We start from the raw sequence: 22,511 nt of genomic DNA on the forward strand, positions 1-22,511 counted from the left end.
GTGTGATCGGATATTCCACGCAAGAGGGCTTGTACCGTTACGAGAGGGTACTTCTGTTCCCACTCAACGCTCGCGAGAACTCGATCAAGTTTTTCATACATCGGGTTTGGCATAGCATTAGCCCAGGTAAACTTTCTACCAAAAAGTTCTATCTCCCTCAGATCCAAACTTTCAATAATGGTATTGAACATAAACGGCGCCTGCCGTCAAAATTATCGTTGTTCTTCTCCTCTCTCCTCCTAATGATATTAAAGTCACCCCCAACTAACATTGGAAGCTGCTCAGACCCACAGATTCAAACAAGGTCTGCCAAAAACTCCGGTTTTAGCTCAGGTTGTGCGGCACCATATACCGCCACCAAAGCCCAGTTGAAACCATCAGTTTTAGACCTAACTCGAAACTTGACCGCAAAGTCACCCATCAGTACGCTGCGGACTTCTAGCGAGTCACATCTCACACCAAGCAAGATCCCTCCCGATCTTCCTCGCGGAGTAAGGCAATGCCAATCAAAATCAACACCGCCCACAAGAGAGGCAAGAAACTGGGGCGCAAAGTTCCCACGACCCGTTTCTGAGAGAGTAATAAAATCTAAACGATGCTCTAAAGATGCGTCAGCAAGAAACCTTCTTTTAGCCAAGTCTTTGAGACCTCTGCTATTCCAAAAGATTCCTTTCATCTTTCATCCTGAATTTTTTTGGTAGTCCGAATCCTAGCACTCCGACGAACCGCAGAAGTGGGATAAATCTTCCGCTTCCACGGGCGTTTGGGTCTACTTGGATCCTCCATCCAGTCCTCATAACCGGGCACAGTGGGGCTAGCGATATCCGCCTCTAGGGTTGCATCCTCTTCCTCGGAGTGAGGATAAGAAGGTGCAAGATCCGCACAAAGATTATCAAGCACTCTAACCCCTAACTCATCAATCTCTGCATCGTTCATGGGTTTTACCGCAGCTAGGTTTCGAATAGTCTCTAATGCACGTTCCGCCTCCAAATATAGGAGATCATTGACCGAATTAGATATCTCTCTATCATTACTCCCCAGTGAAACTCCTAGTTGGTTTGCATTATGAATAATCTCCTCATCTGAATAATGTAAAATTGAATTAGATACGTTAACAGACATACCTGTAGTGACTTCAATGTCACGAAGCTTGGCCGCCCGCATAGCGCACCTCTGCTGCATGTCGTCAACCTCCGGGAGATCCTGGAGCCGGCGACTCATCCGCCGGCCCTCAGAAACTGGATCTGAAATCCCTCCGAATGCGATCACGTCCTGGCGAGAGGGCCTACAGACATCAAGGCCTCCTGCCCTGACGGTAGGTCCCGCCGATATCTGCCCTGAAGTGGCGCCTTGGCGCTCAAGCGCGCCGGGGGAGAGGAGTTTGCGGGCCGCCTGCCCGAACTCCCCACCCGTCCCGACCCTCTGGCTGGGGGGCGTCATAGGCGCCCCAGTCGGTGCGGCCACCAAGGCGGCCTGAGGAGAAGAAGGAGCCGCCGCCACCTGGCCATAGTCCCCTCCCAGAGGCTCAACCACCGCCGTCGGAGAGGCCTCAGTCAGGGTGGGCTCAAGCGCGCCGGGGGAGAGAAGTATGTGGGCCTCCTGCCCAAACTCCCCACCCATCCCGACCCTTTGGCTGGGCGTCCCGGTCTGTGCGGCCACCAAGGCGACCTAAGGGGAGGAGGGAGCCGCAGTGACCTGACCATAGCCCCCTCCCCAAGGCGCGGCCGAGTCTCCCCGAGAGCAAGCCACCTCCGTGACCAGGAGCACCGGCTCCTGAGCATCGGCAGAAAATAGCGGAGGGAGCGTATATTCCAGCTCATCATCGTCCTCCACCCGGTCACTCCAAAGTCTAGGAGGTGCAGAAGCTGGCTCAAACGACCCAAATCTCAGCGTGTTCATCGGCACTGAGGGAGAGGATGCTGTCTCGTGCACGGTTGTCTGAGCTGGCCTCGAACCGTTGGACATCTCACGTCCAGCATCAGCCCCGGGCGCCTCCTTGGCCGTAGACCCATCGTCTCCCTCGTGCATGTCTGTATCAGTCCCATTGATGACGTCAGCGAAAAGCGCGACATCCTCAAACTCAATCTCAAGTGGGAACATTTCGCCCCGATATGTCCACATAACCACATCAGGCACAAACTCTATATCCCGCACATTTACCAGCAAACGAGCCACCCCGTGAGCTTGGGTAAAGGCCGTATCCACTCGCTCAGTCTTCCCTACCAAAATACCCAAGCTAGCAACCACCTCTGCGTCCTGCATCGGCTTCGAGGGAGCTCCAGAGAAACGTAACCATACCCGAGTAAGAGGCTTGCCCTTTGGCTCAACCTTCTTCCACTCGTGGAACTCCAGAATACACTCTGTGCCAGGCACACGGCACAGCCCGAAACTCAAGAGTCTCTGCAAGTCCTAAACAGATGGGAAGTCAACCTTATACATATTGCCCTCAATACTGACAAGCTCCCACTGGTAGTCACCTGGAACTAGCTCCTTAAGCCTCTGCACAATCTGAGACTCGGATACATCACATTTGGTCACTTTTACAATTCCAGTAGTCATGCAGGGAGTCTCCTCTGGGATCTCACGCGCACTAGGGGACTCAAAGAACATCAGCTCAGCACAATACACACCATAAATAGAGATAGTGGGCATCCGATCACGCAAGATAGGACACTCCCCCGTACCATGTGCCGGCTTGCCGCAAGTATCACAAAGCTCAGTTACGCAATCCGCAATAAAGTGGTCCTTCCCACCACAACGATAGCAAACCATCTTCTCCTTCTTGCGAGCCCATTTGGATGCTTTATCTAACTCTGCTTTGTCTGTATTATCAACCGACCCCGAAGCTGTGGCAACAACCGTTGCCAGCTCTGTGACCACCTCCATGGCGTGATCTGACAAATCTGCCGTGTGAGCATGATTGGGCGTCTCAGTGGTGTCCGTCTGCTCAACGACGGCCGGCGGAGGAGGATGACGTTGCCGGTACCGGCCACCTCGGCCACCTCGACCACGATGACCACGGTAGCCAGCATGCTGCCGGTGGTTAGGACCTGATGCCCCTTCAACAAAGCCTCCCGGGGGGCCATAAAAAGGTCTGTCCGCTGATCCATTGCTTTGCCAAGCATGCCCACATCCACCACCTGTGGACGATGAACCTCGGTGTATACCTTCACCATAAACATCATGTCCGTCATCACCCCATTGACCCCGCGGCGGTCCGTTTGCTCCACCGTTGGCTGGTCCCCGGGGCACACCCACTCCTCCAGTTCCCGACTGAGGCGGCGGTGCCTGAGCATGCACCGAGCCAGGCCGTTTCTGCGGCGGCCGCGTAACGAGGTGCGGCGGTGGAGCAGCACCTACAGCCGGTGTAGGCGGCGGCCTCGGACATTATGTTGGTGAATTTTCTTTTGTACGAAAGGCTCGACTTATACTACTTGACTCATATACCCTGGAGCGATACATGGCATATCACCAAAGGCGTGATCATGCTCAGGAAGAAATTGATGTGAAGGTACTCAATGACCAAGAGGAAGAAGACGTGGACATTCAACATGCTAAATTTTTGGCCTCGACAGTTTCTGCGGATGGATATGTTGAGAAGATAGACTTGAAACCGAGGACAGTTTCGTTTCAAGGGGGAGAGAATGATGTGGACAACACTAGTTCTATTCGTACCGTCGACAACCATGACATGCAAGACGTTGGTCTGCTTCAAATTAAGGCAGTTTCGCTCGTCACTGTTTGCGATAACGTGAGGCGTCTTGATAAGGAGAAAATGAAGATTGAATTAGAATCAAAATTTGCTGCTGTGCCAAAATACACAATGCATGCTTGGATATTAGAAAAAAAAAAAATAATTCCAACACATACACGTTCGATCAAGGCATGCGTCAACTAAGTTGTTTCTTTTGGTTGCCACGTCCACATCAAGAGTATACATGGACAAGATACCTTTTGATTGAGACTAACAGAAGAATCCTAATTAGTTACTACTTCTCATGATCAAGGCCATCGGAGATTTATGTGTACGTGAGCTGGTTTAAATGGTGGGATTTGCTCTCCTTGAGAAACATTGGATGGGGGCTGCCAGGAAATTATGTTTAATTACTTTAAGTAATTAAATTTTAATGATTACATGCTAAGTTAAAGCTTGTGATCAGATTTACTTCCTTAGGTGTAGGTCGAGAGTTAGAGATAAAGAAGTTTTTGTTTGGTCGACTTATTAGGCAAGTTTAAGTCGGCTAGCTGTACTGTTATATATAGTCATGGCACCCTCTTTGTAAAAGTAGGTTATATTTTGGAGTTTAGACAGCGTCGTGTATCGACCAGGAAGCGGCCGTCTTCGAGTGTCGTTGTTATTTATCTTGTATAAATTTTCAGTCTGGAAGTTACACTTGGTTCGAGGTTTGTCGTTTCCGACGGGTTGCATGCTGGTTACGTCTACTTCGGCGGGAGGTTCTTTGTGTGTCGAGGGATTGTCCGTTAGTTGTCGTTACCCCATCTTCCGATTACATGTACTGCTCACGTAATTGGGAGATTTTATCATCTGAATTCAGAGGAGTACATTGTATCATGAAAGATCGGGCCAAATCAGTAGCACGACGAGGTTGTGCTTTCATCAGTTGGTATTTGGAGCAAAGGTTGTCCACAGTAAAATTGTTTTCTTCCACTTACAAGTGATATTTTTATTTATCATAAGGAAAGATTGTAGTTCGCAAAAGGTGATGGCGATGGAGAAGGATCCATTGCGTGCCTTGCCTTGGTACCAATGCTTTGTGCGTGTGCGTGTCGGACCAGCTAGTTGTGCCATGTTAATGAATTTCTATTCCAGTATGAATTTGGTGAGTAAGACTGTAGTTGATGCTTGGAACTTGCCGTTGATTGAAGTTGGTGGACGGACAAGTTTTATCAAGATCATGCATCGCGTCGAAGTAGTTTCCCTTTATGCGGATATGGTGATCTAGTCGTGTATGATGTGATTCCTATGCATATGCATGTGTGTTCTATACTGTTGGGAAAACCCTCGACGGACAGGAGACAATTAACTTATCATTATGATGGTGAATTTTCTTTTGTACGAAAGGCTTGACTTATACTACTTAACTCATATACCCTGCAACAATATATGGCAGATCGCCAAAGGCGTGATCATGCTCGGGAAGCAATTGATGTGAAAGTACTCAATGACCAAGAGGAAGCAGACGTGGACATTCAATATGCTGAATTTTTGGCCTCGACAGTTTCTGCGGATGCTTATGCTGAGAAGATAGACATGAAATCGAGGATGGTTTCATTTCAAGGGGGAGAGGATGATATGGACAACACTAGTTCTATTTGTACTGTCGACAACCATGACTTATAAGACGTTGGTCTGGTTCAAGTTAAGGCAGTTTCGCTCGTGATAACGTGAGGCGTCTTGATTAGGAGAAAATGAAGGTTGAATTAGAATCAAAATTTGCTGCTGTGGCAAAATACACAATGCATGCTTGGATATTAGAAAAAGAAATAAAATAATTCCAACACATACACATTTGATCAAGGCATGCGTCAACTAGGTTGTTTTTTTTTGAGGAAAAGGAAATCTCATTAAAACCCTTAAGCTGGGTTACATCAGAGTCAATTACATGCATCAAACCCTGTAGCACATCAGCTAGAATACAAAAATCACCATTCACTCTAGCAAAGGCAGCTAGCTCATGTGCGTCCACATTGCATTCTCTGTAGATTTTGGATACTGTGCATGATTTAAACTCTCTGAACATTTCCTTCACTTTCACATAGCAGGCCCACCAACTGGCTCTATTAGTGTTGCAATCATTCACAGCAGTTACTACAGCAGAACAATCTGATTCAAAAATCACATTGTTCAAAGCTAATCTGTGTGCCTGGGTGAGGCCAAACAACAAGGCCTGAGCTTCAGCTTCCTCAGCTTCAGTACATCCATGAAAGCAGCAGCCTGCTGAGAAGACCACCACACCCGAACTATCTCTGCCAATAGCTCCGAGCGCAGCTAAACCAGAAGCTGGGATGAAAGAAGCATCGACGTTAACTTTTATGTGATTTCCAGAAGGCTTTGCCCATCTAATAGCATGGCGAGGATGACTCGTATGCTGCATTTGAATTTCATGCATTTTATGCTTCCCTTTGGCATCATTTGCAATCAGATTTGGGGCTGATAAACACTCCCAATAGCTTTTCAAGAAACTCACTGAATCCCAAACAGTAGCCTTGCCTTTGTTATGAATTACGTCATCTCTTAGGTGCCATGCCCTCCACAGCACAAGCATACACTTCTCCTTCATCTCGCCAGGGCATAAGCTCAAGTTTTGCAATAGCCAGTCAGGGGAGAAAAGCAAGAGCGACTTAACTTCAGGTAGTTTCCAAATTTTACACATTTCCTCTCAAAGTGCTCTCTGTTTTGTGCATGTTACAGTAGCATGGTGAGCATTTTCAACAGCACTTCCACAAATATTGCAGGTACCATCCAGCTCAAGTGTCCTCTTATGCTTATTTTCCTTTGGTTGTTTCTTTTGGTTGTGACGTCCACAACAAGAGTATACATGGACATGATACTTTTTGATTGAGACTAACGGAAGAATCCTTATTGGTTACTACTTCTCATTATCAAGGCCGCCGGAGATTTATGTGTACGTGAGCAGGTTTAAATGGTGGGATTTGCTGCCCTTGAGAAACATTGGATCGGGGCGGCCAGCCAGGAAATCGTGTTTAATTACTTTAAGTATTTAAATTCTAATGATTACTTGCTAAGTTAAAGCTTGGGATCAGATTTACTTTCTTAGGTGTTGGTCGAGACTTAGAGATAAAGAAGTTTTTGTTTGGTCGGCTTATTAGGCAAGTTTGAGTCGGCTAGCTGTACTGGTATATATAGTCATGGTACCCTCTTTGTAAAAGCATGTTATATTTTGGAATTTGGACAACGTCGTGTTTCGATCATGAAGCGGCTGTCTTCGGGTGCCGCTGTTATTTATTTTGTAGAAATTTTCTGTGTGAAAGTTACACTTCGCTCGAGGTGTGTCGTTTCCGACGGGTTGCGTGCTGGTTACGTCTACTTTGACGGCAGGTTCTTCATGCGTCGAGGGATTGTCCATTGGTTGTCGTTACCCCATCTTCAGATTATGTGTACTGCTCGTGTAATTGGGGGATTTTATCAACTGAATTCAGAAGAGTTCATCGTACCGTGAAAGATAAGGCCAAATCAGTAGCACGACGAGGTTGTGCTTTCATCAGTCACTATTTAGAGCAAAGGTTATTCACGGTAAAATTGTTTTTTCCAGTTACCATTGGTATTTTTGGCCTCGGCAGTTTATGTAGATGCATATGCTGGGGAGATAGACTTGAAACCGAGGACGGTTTCGTTTCAAGGGGGAGAGGATGATATGGCCAACACTAGTTCTATTTGTACCGTCCACCACCATGACGTACACGAGGTTGGTCTGGTTTAAGTTGAGGCAGTTTCGCTCGTCACTGTTTGTGATAACGTGAGACGTTTTGATCAGGAGAAAATGAAGGTTGAATTAGAACCACAATTTTCTTCAGTATCAAAATACACAATGCATGCTTGGATATTAGAGAAGGAAGAAAATAATTCCAACACATACATGTTTCATCAAGGCATGCGTCAACTTGGTTGTATCTTCTGGTTGCCACGTACACAACAAGACTATACATGGATGTGATACCTTTTGATTGAGACTAACGGAAGTATCCTAGTCGGTTACTACTTCTTACGATCAAGGCCGCCGGAGATATATGTATACGTGAGCAGGTTTAAATGGTGGCATTTGCTGTCCTTGAGAAACATTGGATGGGGCTGCCAGGAAATTGTGTTTAATTACTTTAAGTATATAAATTGTAACTAGCAAAAGCGCCCGTGCGTTGCAACGGAAGAGAAAACATAACACACGCTCTTAACTCAACAACCATCATTCAAGACCACAATAGGTCCATCTCCTTTATTTTTGCGAGCCATCATATTTGTGTTGCCGCTTATCCTTCTTCTCACCCTCGCCAGCGATGGCCTCGGTGTTCACACAAAACAACAAAAATGTGTGTTGAATATGGTTAATCCTAAGGCGTCTCTCTCTCCCTCTCTCCTCCCTCTTCCTCTCTCTGTCTCTCTCTCTGTCGCTCGCTCGCTTTCTGTCACTCTCACGATGAGAAATCTGTTGTTTTTCCCCTGCAACATTTTTCAGAGGTATGGACATGTAGTTATCGATGTTTTCTTTTCCGTATATGGTTATTTTTGGGTGTGTATTTGCAATCCGGATCGCCGCCGGTATGAAAAAAAAACCGACTCCTGCGCTATAAATTATAAGTTTGCTTCCATAACAATATTTTAAAAATATTTAACAGGTAAAATTAACATCATATTTAGATTCCACACATTTTTCTAATAAAATTTCATATATAATATGTTAAAATCGAAGTTACGGTTTAAAAGATACAGATAATTTAGAAAATCATTTTGTTTGACTCAAATATATTTCAAAATAATACTTAAAAATACTTAACAGGTAAAAATAATCTCATATTCATATTCTACATATTTTTCTAATCAAATTTCATATATAACATGTTTAAATCGGAGTTACGGTTTAAAAGATATGGATGATTTTAAAAAGCATTTGTTTGACTTAAATATGATCTGCGGATGAATTATCTGAAACATCAGGTTTTTTTTTCGAAAAATGTAAAATAACGGTTCGGCTGTGACTTAAATCCGGACGGCGGGTTGATTTCAAGAAAAGACAGGGACTTTTGTGTAAAATACGAAAATAACGATTCGTTTTAACTTAAAACAGGACTGCGGGTTGAATTCTCTGAAATAGAGGGACTTTTCCGAAAAATGCCATGACGGACGAAAGAACCCAATTTGCTTTATTATTAGGTAAAGATGATTACTTGCTAAGTTAAAGCTTGTGATCAGATTTACTTCCTTAGGTGTTGGTCGAGAGTTAGAGATAAACAAATTTTTGTTTGGTCTAACTTATTAGGCAAGTTCGAGTCGGCTAGTTGTACTGGTATATATAGTAATGGTAAGCTCTTTGTAGAAGGATGTTATATTTTTTTGAGTTTAGACAACGTCGTGTATCGACCATGAAGCGGTCGTCTTCGGGTGTCGCTCTTATTTATTTTGTATAAATTTTCTGTGTGAAAGTTACACTTCGCTCGTGGTCTGTCGTTTCCGATGGGGTGCGTGCTTGTTACGTCTACTTCAATAGGAGGTTCTTCGTGGGTCGAGAGATTGTCCATTGGTTTTCATTATCCCATCTTCTGGTTACCTATACAACTCGGGTAATTGGGATATTTTACCAGCTAAATTCAGAGGAGGTCAATGTATCTTGAAAGATCGGGACAAATCAATAGCACGACGAGGTTGTGCTTACATCAGTTGGTATTCAGAACAAAGCTTGTTCACGGTAAAGTTATTTTCTTCCAGTTACGATAGATATCTTTATTTATCATGAGAAAAGATTGTAGTTCGCAAATGGAGATGGCGATGGAGAAGGATCCATTGCGTGCCTTGCCTTGGTACCAATGCTTTATGCGTGTGCATGTCGGAGTTTTATCAAGATCATGCATCGCGTCGAAGTAGTTTCCCTTTATGTGGATATGATGATCTAGTTGTGTGTGATGTGCTTCCTATGCATATGCATGTGTGTTCTATATTGTTGGAAAAATCATGGACGGACAGGAGACAATTAACTTATCATTATGATGGTGAATTTTCTTTTGTACAAAAGGGTCGACTTCCCTCGAGGTCTGTCGTTTCTCATGAGTTGCGTGCTGGTTACGTCTACTTGGGCGGGAGGTTCTTGTGTCGAGGGATTGTCCATTGGTTCTCGTTACCCCATCTTTGGGTTATGTGTACTGCTCGCGTAATTGGGAGATTTTATCAGCTGAATTCGGAGGAGTTCATTGTATCGTGAAAGATCGGGCCAAATTAGTAGCATGATGAGGTTGTGCTTTCATTAGATGGGGACCATAGGAGACTTTGGTCGGCTGGTTCAGCCCAACATCTGCGGCGGCTCTTGATGTCATTACTCCTTCATGGGCTCCAGCGGCGGTGATGGTGTGGAGGTTGGCAGAAGCGGCGTTGGATATACCGTGTCTACAATAGTGGATCTTGGCGGCATGGTGCAGCCGAGTCTCGGCGACATATGCGTCTGAATGGACGAGCGCCAGGTATAGCGCTGTTCGTCGCCGTGGTGGCATCGACAGATGGCCGACCTGGTAAGGATGATGCATGATCTCTTTTCTGGACATGGGTCAGCGGTTCGATGGGTGGTCGGCTTCTAAAACATGTGTGTGTGGTGTACGCGTTAGATTTGCTGCACCGAGTGTAGGCTCCTTATATGTCATGCGGGCAGATCGGTGGTGACCTTAGTTCTAAATGGTGGGAGAGAGGGCACTCCATATTGTCGAGTTGTTAGGTGTAAGTGGTGGCTTCGGATGACTTGATGTATATTCTTGTCAGATCTTTGTTGAATAATTAATAAAGATGACTGTATGCATCGACTGATGGAGAGGCCGGGGATTTAAATCACCTTTCTGAGTAAAAAATGTCACTAATAGAAGGCAATTTTCGGGAACCTCCATAGGTTGGCGTGCGCTCCGCGTTCAGCTATCAGTGTTGGCCATCTTGACCTTTTTCACGGAATATTTGGGACTCAGACTGGCCATAGTGGGAGTAACTTCAAGAGTAACATCGATTCCAACTTAGCAAATTTGCCTATGTGACAACGAGTTAATATGTAGATGAGTAAATTGAGTAACTTAGCTAGTTACTGTAACATCACATATCCCAAGACAGTACGAGTCTATAACCTAATAAATGAAGCCTTGCACGACATCACACATATGTTACTACCCATTATAGAGGTACTACCTCCGTCCTAGTTTATTGGTCCCTATTGTATTCTTTGCCGAATTTTGACCATAAATTTAACAACAAAAAAGTTCATGCATGTCATACAAAAATATATCATTAAGAACTATGTTCAGATACGAATCGAATGATATAATTTTTGTTTGACATGCACTAACATTCTGCCAGTCAAATCTTTGATCAAAATTTAGTACAAATTATTAAAGGAGCCAATAAAACAGGACAGAGGTAGTAGTAACATAGCCTAGAATAGCGTGTATGTTATGGCTAGTCTCATTCATAGGAGCAGACTTTGCCATCCAGATCCAAGAAGGATGGTGCGCACGCCTATAAATACCTATCTACTCCAGCTAGGAGTTCGATCTAACACAACTCATATCCATATCCAGCCCAACAAATGGCGCCTCTCAAGGTGACTGCTGCCGTCTGTGTCGTGCTGGTCCTGATGATCCAGCTACAGGTGCCAACGGTCGCGCAGGACATACCATGCGACGAGTGCGAGCCGGGATGCGGCCAGGCTTGCAATGCGCAGCGCCCCTACTTCTGCAACAGCTTTTGCAACATCTTTCCCACCCTGTGCAACTACTGCTTCCTCATCCAATCCGACTTGTGCGTGCCCGGGTGCACAAACCTCTGCAGGATCTACTGCGTGTGATCGACCATGCAGGAACACATCGACATGAGTGGATTCCAGAGTGTCGATGAGCATGCCTGCGTTGCCATTGTTATATTTGCTGCTCTATGTGCAATAAGTCAATGCCGGTCAGGCTGCATGCATGTATTGCATGCGAGTGCCTTGACTTAGCATTTGATACTGTGTTTAATTTGCTACTATTCCCTTCACTACAGCATATTACATATTACTATTGTGCATCCAATGCATTTATATTGTACGCCCACCATTTGGTTATGAATAAGACTCGTTTGGAATATCACATATCTACCAAAGCAAAGTTCAGGTTGCACCTACTTGTGTATAGTTTATCTGCAAAGGTCAAATGTTCTCTTGTTTGGAAGAAACAAAAAGAAGAATTTTTCATATAAGGATAACACGAATCTTGACACAAACCGAATGGTTTAGATAGAGGGTATGCTAGTATGGGGTACTAAAAATCCACACTCGAAGTATTCCTATATGCATATCATATAATTATCGTTTCGACCAAGTGTTTGGTTGTATATGTAAATCGCGTAACTCCCACGATAACCCACGTAGCCCATTTAAAGATAAAGAAGAGAATTATTCTACGATCTTTACTTGTGTTGTAGGTAAGTTACCTTTTTAGTATATATGATTCCTATTAAATCTATTAGGCTATGTAATTGTTAGAGTACCTCTATGGATTCACTCCTCTCAAACATCAATTTGGGCTACAAGAATTTATACTGGGGAATTGCTCATAGAAGTCCAAGAAACCGAGGTGGAAGAGGGGTGGAAGAAATGTAGGAGAAGCCAGAGGAGCCGCCAGTGACGTGATCCTACGCGGATTCCTTCTTCGTTGCTTCCTCACCGATACTTGTAGCTCGTAGCAGCCTGTGATGCTCAGCCCAAGTATATGTATGGGCTAGGGGAGGTCCCTGACATCCCCCTCCTTGAAATGCACCTTGACCACAAGCCGACGCACCGAAGACCACCCGGTAAACATATATATGGGCTAGTAATTCATGCAGTATGTGCGGCTTCTACTAACGCACTATGTGTTGAACATCGACCAACACTCTTTTCACTCCTAAACAATCCGTGAAACCATTAATTATGTGTTATGAGTGACATATATATGTTTATTGTTATAATGCACTTGTTATTTTTTTTTTATAACTACTACTTTTTACTGGTAAGACATCATTGTAATGTGGTGTCTGTATGTGTTGTATGTGGATCAATGTTAAAATTAGAATTTATGTATCCTATTACTAAACAGTAAGACTCAGCTAGCTAGGAGCCCCCACAGTGTTTTGACGCTCTCGGCCGTCGGATGACTCAAACGTACGATCTAGATCAGCTTTTGGTCATCCCGACGTCGCTCAGGCGCTCCAGGCACCGTTTCGCGGGCTGCTGCTCCATAGAACGAGCTCCGTCGAAAGCCCATTCGCATAATAGGCCAGGTCGGCCCTAACCCTCCAGACGCTCTTCTTATTGTTCATCGTCCGCGATGCGCCGCCACCGTCCTCCCGGACTCCGTCCCATAGGCCAGCTTCTGCAGCGCATCTGCCTTGGCGAGTCCGCGTCAGTGCCATCCTATCGACCTTCTGTGTGCGACAGCCGACAGCCTCTATCCGTTCTCCTCGTTCCCTCTCCCGTAGCCGCCGTCGCTGAGGTCTCGCCACATCGCCACTCAATCGACGCAGGTGAGCACCATGGAGTTCTTAGCAGTCACGGGGTACAGTTCAGGAGGAGATCCTTTATGGGGTGCAACCTATCCTCGATCAGACGTACCCATCTGGTGGCCGCGGCATACCAGGATAACCGTATGGTGATATGTTCATGTGTCTTCGTGGGTTCCTGGAAAAAGCTCTCTGTACCACTGAATAATTTGCTACAGTACTGCATTCAGTTCCTTCCCCTCTTCTTTGTCTTCAGATATTGAAGCAAGAAACAAAAACAGTCCACAAATTAACTGCTTGTTCCAACGTAGTTTCATTTGCTTCTACAGGGGGGAGAGCATTTTCCTGTTGAATGAATCCTACAATTTCCTTATCTGGTCTGGAGGGTTGATTCAACTTATAAAGTACGGGGATGCCCTACGAAGCTAGAGAGCCAGTGATCCAAGTGAAGGTGTATGTCAATGTTTCTTCTCTTCTCATTAATGTTAGATGGAGAAATATAGATGGAGCAGTTTTGGTTTTCAATAAATATGATCCACCAGCTATACCAAGGTACTCCAATTTGAACCATTCAAAATATAGTAAATGTTTTAACTAGCTGAATTTTCTCAGATTTTTAACATTATTTTGTATAACATTCACGGGCGCGGCAACGCGCGCCTTCATGTTCTAGTGCATTTTGATGATGTGATGAAGGCGCAATATGCTGCAATAGCATCAATTTGGCATCAATTAAAGCCACGGGCGCCGCCAGTGACGTGATCCTACGCGGATTCCTTCTTCATTGCTTCCTCCCCGATATACGAATGTTCCAAGGCCTCGCCGGCCCTTGGTAAAAGTGGCATGTGCGAATGTTCCAAGGCCTCGTTGGCCCGTGATATGAAACGTCCGGACTTGTCAGCACCGGGTTCATAGTAAAGTCTCAAAAATGTGTTTGGCCTCGTCGGTCGCGAACAAAACGGGTCCAGCCTCGTCGGTCAAGACATGAGATATCTCCGGCCTTGTTAGTCGTGGAACAGTAAATGACCCCCTCGCCTTGTCGGCCAAGGAGAAGTATGTCTAGCCTCGTCGGCCTAGACTTGCGAGGGTTCCGACCTCATCGGTCACGGAAGAGATGGATCGTGTGATGAGACTTTGCAACGGGCGCCCAGCCGTGAGGGCCATGAACGAAGTATCAAGATTTACATGCCAGGCGTGTCCATCATATTAAGTAGCCACGTTGTTCAAGAATCATGAAAACATGTTCAGATCTGAATATTTGATGTCCACCAGTTGCTAAATGAATTAGCCTGCCATACTGACTCTGCTATGTGCGCAAACAATTAGAGTGACTTCTATTACCCCAAATGGGCTGCAGTTTGTACAGCACACATACTGATTAATCTTTTATGAGCCTTTAAAATTTTAGGCCGAAACTATGAGTGGTTTAGCCGTGAGAAATTAAAAAGTGTTGTTTAGTCTATAATATCCGCCTCATACTATTTCGCTTTAGTCTATAATATCCGCCTCGTACTATTTCGCTGACTTGTTAATTTCTGCAATTTACATCAAACTTTGCACAAGGTATACCATGCATGTCAACTGCATGCTGTTATCAATTTTCCAAGGTCAAACTTGCTTATACTCAGACTGCACCATCTAGTGGTGTAGAGCACTTGCATTCACACAGATGTTTCTTCCATAATAGTACTTGCTTGTGACTTGTACCATTGGATGCATGGGCGCATGGCCATATTAACGTGTGGCCACTGCTGATGAAAGGCTCATCCATGATGGACCGTATGCGCATGAGCACCCTGGCGGCCGTACATGTACGGCAGCCTGCTTGTGGCGTTGCGTCCGTGCTCATGTTTGTCTTGGCCTAGCAGCATGTCTATGTATATGTGTGTCCTCTGGTCGGGCCATTGTATACTCCATCCGTCCTTTAAAAAGTGTATTTTCAACTTTATTAGAGAGTCAAACTATCTCAAACTTAGACACGTCTGGGTAGGAGTTTGTGTGTTGTTATGGGCAATTTGAAACTGCAGAAATGATTTGGCTTTTAACAGAACAACAACTATTCATTTTTGTAGGTTTTATTCCGAGCTACTGCGCTGATCCGTATGTGGTCCTTACTCACTCCGACGGAGGCCAGGGAACGTTTGGTTACTGGATCTGTCCGGTGGGAGATGGTAGCGCGGGATATCTTCAACCGGTTTGGATGACGGTCATGTAATAGGACAGGCGATTAGTTTACCTATCTTTGTTATGCCAGCCGGTTGTGGCTTTTGGGACTTTTTTTTTTGGCATTGTGGCTCTTGGTGAGCTAGCCATTTATTTGTTTCCAGACTTTCAGACCTTATTGAACATCCTTTTTTATATATAATTGTGGCCGTATGCATCGTTCTGATGCAGAGGCCGGGGAGTCCCCCTTTTCGAAAAAAAATTCTCAAACTTTGATCGAATTTGTGCAAAAATATATCAGTATTTGTGAAACCAAATAGGTATATAATGAAAATATATTTTATCACGAATCTAATGATACTAATTTGATGGCATAAATGTTGATGTATTGTTGTATAAATACAGTCAAACATGAAAATGTTTGACTTTCTAAAAAAGTTGAAAGTACACTCTTCAAAGGACGGAGGGAGTATACTGGCCTGTACTAATTTTGGTCACACAACACCTACACCTGTATTTAGCTCACTGTAAATTGATCAATTCTAGCTCGTAGACGTGCCTGTGTACAATAACCATGAATCATGAATACACCTGTACCTGTGTATAATAATCATGAATGTTGAATCTCGCCTTAATTACCTAAGGTTGCATGGAGACGTGCAGCTAACCGGAAATCGACGCCTCGTTGTCGACGGAAACGCCTCCTCCACTGAAGCATCACCGGAAATCTTAAAAAATAAGTCCAAAAATAATGTGAGCACCAGAACTTAGCTTGGTGGGTTTGGGATACCACTGTCCCTCTAACCATCCAACCACAAGTTGGTGCGCCGAAGCCTTGCTAAAGGCATGTAAGGCATGTAGGCGTGGAGAAGATTTTCCTCTGATTCTAAGAAAATAGTTAGAAAAAACATTATGAAAATACTTCCCATACTCATAGATACTTCGGTGCGACAAAATCTCGTCAAATACCCAGCTGAAGAAGGTGCTGACGACGTAGCCATTGGCAATACCATAGTGGTTAGAACCGACGTAGTATTCATGGTTGGCATAGCCTTGTGTAAAGACAGCAGTGACAACGATAACGCCCAACCTTCCTTCAAAATGTTCTTGATTGGAAGATGAAATCAAATGGCCGGCTCCCTAGCGTCGGTGCTAAAACTAACAATTCTCGGGTAGGGGGTCTCGAACTGGTAGCGTCGGCACGATGGTAACAGGAGGAAACATGGACACAGTTTTACTCAGGTTTGGGCCCTCTCTCACATGTAATACCCTACTCCTGCTCTTTAATATTTTGTGGATGGGGTGGAAAGTGGAGAGAGATCTACCTCGAAGTTATACGAATGTGTTCTAATCTCTAAAAACCTTTCCTCTACAGACTAAACCCCTCAGCTTATATAGGCACCGTGTGTATCTAAGTTTTACATATGGTCGGTTACAATCTAGGGATAACATGCCGAACAATTAAACACGCCTTGAAGTGTATTCCATATTTAGTATGCCGAGAGTCAGGGCATATATGGCCTCCGTGGTGTGCACCCTTTAATCCAGGACACCATCAGTAGCCCCTAAACATGTCTTCAAGTGGAGGACCCAGGCTTCTATCTTCAGAACAACTTCAATCTTATAGTCATCGGTTTCGTAGGTGAGTTCTATCTTCCACATCGGCTCCTTAATTCGAGGACATATCAATCCAAGTCTTTTTTATGTTCTTCATAATCAATCTTCTCTTCAAAAAGCACCAGGCAAAATGTGTAGATCGCCTACTCCATCAAATAAGTGGTATTTTTAACAAAGCCCTCATCTGGGTAGTTTTTGCTTTTACTGACCCGACACTAGTAGAAAACGGGCCATTAGTCTCGGCTCCAGAGGCCCTCTAGTCCCGGTTCTGTAACCAGGACAAAACGATCGGGACTAAAACCCAGAACTTTTAGTCCCGGTTGGCTTACGAACCGGGACTAAAGGGGCTCCACATGGCCGCTGTGGGGTGCCCACGCAGGAGGACCTTTAGTCCCGGTTGGTAAACCGGGACTAAAAGGTCGCCACACGTCAGCAACCCCTAGGCGCTAGGGTTTTTTTGAAGGGGGTGGGTGTTTAGGGGTTTTGGATGGTTTAGGGGTTTCATATTGTGTTAGCTAGCTACTACATATATATAAAGAGAAGTGACCGCTCTTTCTCCGTGCTTGGTGGACGCTAGCTAGTACATATAGAGAGAATTCAACGGTATAGTAAGCAAATGAAGGAAACCATTAATTACGCAAGATCGTCATGAACATATATAGAGAGAAGTGACCCCTCTTTCTCCGTGCTTAGTCGAACAACAAGTTTACATATATCTATCCGATGCTACTACATATATACAATATAACATCCCTTACATCATCAAGCACCAAACTCCCATTGAATTTCCGTATGGTATTCTCTCTTTTCATGTATGACGTGGTCAAGAAAGAATCCCGCTTGAATTGATCGTATGCGATCATGTGGTAGGAGTTCATCCCGCATCTGCCAGACCTAATTTAAAGAAGGGGGTCAATACATATATATGAATGAAACTCAACACAATTGATGGTAATAAAATACAATTGTGAATATTGTTTACGTATGTCAAATTGTTTGTCAGAGAAGCCCCGCCCAGAGGTCGAGTGGCGAATGAACTCGCAAAGGTAGTATCCACATAAATTATTCCGGCCTGCCTGCCATAAGCACTTTATGAGAATAGAGTTCAATCAAACTGACAATCAAGCATGATAACGGTATTGATGAAACCAGAATCAATGAGAGATGTGAGGAACTAGCTAGTACTACTTAATTTGGTGTGTGTAAATCGCAGCTCGTTCTTCAGGCTCGGAACCATTCCTGTGAACTCTTTCCAAACCCTGCCAGGCAAAGAAAATGATTACTTGATATCAGGAAATGAACGAAAGTAGCCGATATGGTGCAATGATGATTGAACTTACTTCTGGAGCATTGCACTCATGTCGCATAATCCTTGGGATCTTTACGTCTCGAGTCTAAGAAAGTTACTACTCCCACGTCAAGCTTAATGGATTGCAGCCTCGCGTAAGCAAAACCGAATATGCACAAGATAGTAACACTCACTTGAAGTTGTAAGGAAAGCGTATTTCCCTTTTGTTTTGATGTCGAAGGAACGCTTTTAGCAAGTTTTCCTCGATATCTTTGGCTCTATTTTGTACCGTTCATTCATTTACGGTATTTGCGCTAATGAACCCAATGTCATAGATTCGTCCTCTGTTGCATTCAACGATCCCTGCATAATATAGTGAGGATAATTATATATAAATGCAATGAACGAGATGAGCTAGAGACTTAATTGCAGAAATAATACTTACAGACAGTAGCAATTCATGAGTTGTTTGTTGAGGGCATGTTGATTGAATAACTGAAATAATTCCACAAATTCAATAGGCATCAGGTCGACTCCAATGAAGTCGTCCTCATCTTTAATTCTCACCATCATACTATCGGTGCCATCCTTCCTGCAGATGTCCAAGTACCACCCATGCAATCTTCGCATCATCGTTGTTAGATGAGGGGCTTGATCAGCTTTAACGAGAGGCTTCCCGTGCTCGTATCTAAAGATCTCTACTACCTCAGTCATTTCAAACTGTACATCATCGCCCACGTAATCACCAAGATTGGTACCGGGCAGTAGCCCCAGATAATTAGCGATATCGCTAGATACCTTGAGTGGGGGAACGATTGATTCTCCTGTTCGCTGAGCTAGGGTTTTCCCACTTCTTCATCTTACATCACTGGAGGTACTTCCCGACCGCCGCGCTTCGTCATATGTCCTTTCAATACATCGGTCATAGTTGGATTGCGGCGGAGGCGGTGGTGGTCGCTTAAGGGCATCCAGAGTGCGCTTCACTTTCACCGGATCTATTGTTTCCTTCGAAGACGGACGTTCCCGTTCAAAATGGGCCTGCACTTCAGCATCCACGATGACCTTGGTTTCCTCGCCAGTCCTCTCATATGGTAACTTTGGAGGAGTCCGAACGCACCGGAGACAGCTGATGCGGAGGAGGATTCTGCTGAGGGGCCTCATCCGTTAGAGTCCGCTGAGGCGACGGAGAAGGCTGACGCGCTGGAGACGACTCATGCATCGGAGATAGCAGAGATGGACTGTGAGGAGGAGTCCGCCGAGGATCCAGCTGAGTCTGCTGAGGCGGCGTCCAGTTTGGAAGCTTGATGTGCTCCTTTCTCCATAGACATGTACTCCTTAAGTCATTTTCCAGAAACATGTCCCCTTCACCTGTAGGGTATTAATGCTCCAGCCCCACAAAACCCTCCATTATTTCATCCACCCCGACAATAGCAAAGCCATGTGGAATCAAACGGCTATGTAAAGTTCTCTCAGCTCGAGGAGGTAAAACAGAGCCGACCGCCACCTTCACTGTTAGGTTATGGCATTTCTCCATTAGCACACAATGTTCATTCTCCGTGATACTATCCACGGGGTAGCGAGGAGCCTTGATATCAGGCTGAATGACCTCCGTGGAAACCACACTGCTTCGCTGCTGAGATGGTGGGGTAGCTTCGGGGGCAGCGTCGAACGAAGGATCTTCGTGCCGCTGAGATGGTTGGCTAGTACCTCGCTATCTCTCAAGTTCCTCTAGTTTCGCTAATCTTTCACTGATCTTCTGCATTTCGCTTGCTTCCTCTTTCTTCTTTCTCTGTCGGCTTCTATAACTACCACTGCCAGGAAACCCATGCACCCACCGAGCGGAGCCTAATGTGCCTCGTGTTCGTCCAGGGTGTTCAGGATTCCCGAGGGCCTTGGACAGCTCGTCCTCCTCTCTGTCGGGAACAAACCTCCCTTCTGGCGCTTCCTGGATTGCTTCCTCAAGCTTTTTCATGGGTGTTTCAAGTTGATCTTTCGTCCAAACACACTTCCCTGATTCTGGGTTCAAAGTTCCCCAACCCCAAAGAACCAACTCCTTGCCCGATCTGGTCAGTGCAATGTCGTTGGTTGGACCCTTTAGCAAGCAGGTCTTGCTCAGCTTTGTCCCACGTAGGTCGGGCTTTGCTGTAGCCACCTGACCCCGTAAGATGGTGATACTTCTTCTTTGCAGCATTTTTCTTATTTATAAGTGACCTTTGCTGACCCTTCTCCAGTTCCTTATAGGTCACAAATGTGGGCCAGTGATCTTTTATCTTCTCATATTGACCGGTGAATTCTGGAGTCTTGTCTTTGTCAACAATTTTTTTCTTCAAATCTTTCTTCCAGTTCTTGAATAGTTCTGCCATCTTCTTAAGAGCAAACACCTTGACCTTCGGGCGAATAATTGGCTTATTCAGATCCTCCTCTGGCAGTAGGCCGAAATTTGTCATCAGCGAGCTCCAAAGATCATCTTTCTGTCTATCCTGGACATAAGAAACTTCTGGGTCCTTCTTCTTATTCCATTCTTGGATGCTGATTGGGACGTTGTCCCTAACAACAACTCCACACTGATGTACAAATGTGTCCGTGGTCCGGTTGGGAGCAATCGGTTGGCCATCTCGAGCAATTTCTTCGATCGTGAACCTTTCATCCTCGCCCAATCTTTTCTTCGGGCCTCGTCTCCTTACCAAAGTTTGGCTCGATCCGAAGGGCTATAAAAGAAGAAATAAGCGTCAATATATGTACATAAAAAAACAATTAATGCATCTAGTTAGCAGAGACTTAATTTTTATATATATACCTCGCCGGACTTTGCTATAGTTAAGGCTCCTTCCTCCGTTGGATCACCAGATCTGTCATGATCTCCTTCCTCCTCCATTGGATCACCGGAGCCGTCATGATCTCCTTCCTCCTCCATTGGATCATCGGTGAAGTTGAGATACGATAAGGTGATATCACCTCTGTCGCGGATTATATCCCCCAACAACTCTTCTTTTTCTAAGTCTCTGTCCATAGTTTCTGCAAACATTATAACATGTCAATATAGAACCATGAGAGATGGATAGTGGCAAACATAGACTTAATCACAACAAAGGAATGATATGCATATATATGAGCAATGGATAAGTGGCAAACATCATGAGAGGTTCACAAGTTTTATAACAGTCAGCTCCACACGTCGATCGAGGACTCCTCCCCCCTCATGTCTGATGAGCCATCCTATCTTTCGAGAGAGGATACTTTGCATACAGCCTCTCTCATGGTTGCCGAGGATACTTGCGGACCCCCCATCATGTCAAAGTTATCAGGGATATGTTGAATTCTGAGAGAGTTAGGGGTGTTCTAACGCGGCACTACATGATGTAGGTGAAGGGGGATAACATCCGGGAATGTTTTTCTGAAGTCTGCATTTTCAGAAATATGAACCGGAGGGGGACACTTTCCAGGTTCTCTATGCTAGCTGCTTGTGACAGACGGACGGAGAGCATATTTGGATTCGTCATATTTTCTGATCGATTTTCATATATAAATTATTTTCATCGGAGTTGCAGTTAATTTGCAACGAATTTCTAAAGTTTTACCAATATCCTATGAACAAAAACAAATCATCATATGAATATATAGGCCGATATATCACTTTTCGGGCTCTACCTACATAAACTTAACATATCATTTGGTAAATATCATTTTTTCGACATAACATCCGATATGGACCAAAATATTGACCGATATTGCCGATATCTTGCCCGATATGTCAATCGATATAGAACGATACATAGATGACAATAACTCTTTATTAGAAAGCAGTGAAATAAGATTATGCATTAATAACTTCATTATATATAAAAATACTAGACTTGTTTTTTCTGATATATCTACATATCGTCCGATATATCACCCGATATCCGACATTCGATATGTCGAAGCCAAACCGATATGAGCCTGATATACATACATACATACATATCAATATTTTCCATCCATTCATACATACATACATATACATCTACATTATATACACACTAAGAATCTATGTATACATCAACATATACATACATAGTTAATAAACAAAAAATAAACAAAACAAATGGACAGCGAGCCAGGGTGGCGGCGCCTCACAGCAGGGGCGGCGACGGCGACGACGGGGGCGGCGACGAGGAGCGAGAGCGCGCGGGCTCGGGGGCGGCGGCGATGACGAGGGGGGCGAGGAGC

Source organism: Triticum urartu, chromosome 4, assembly GCF_003073215.2.
Source record: "Triticum urartu cultivar G1812 chromosome 4, Tu2.1, whole genome shotgun sequence".
Lineage (NCBI taxonomy): Eukaryota > Viridiplantae > Streptophyta > Magnoliopsida > Poales > Poaceae > Triticum > Triticum urartu.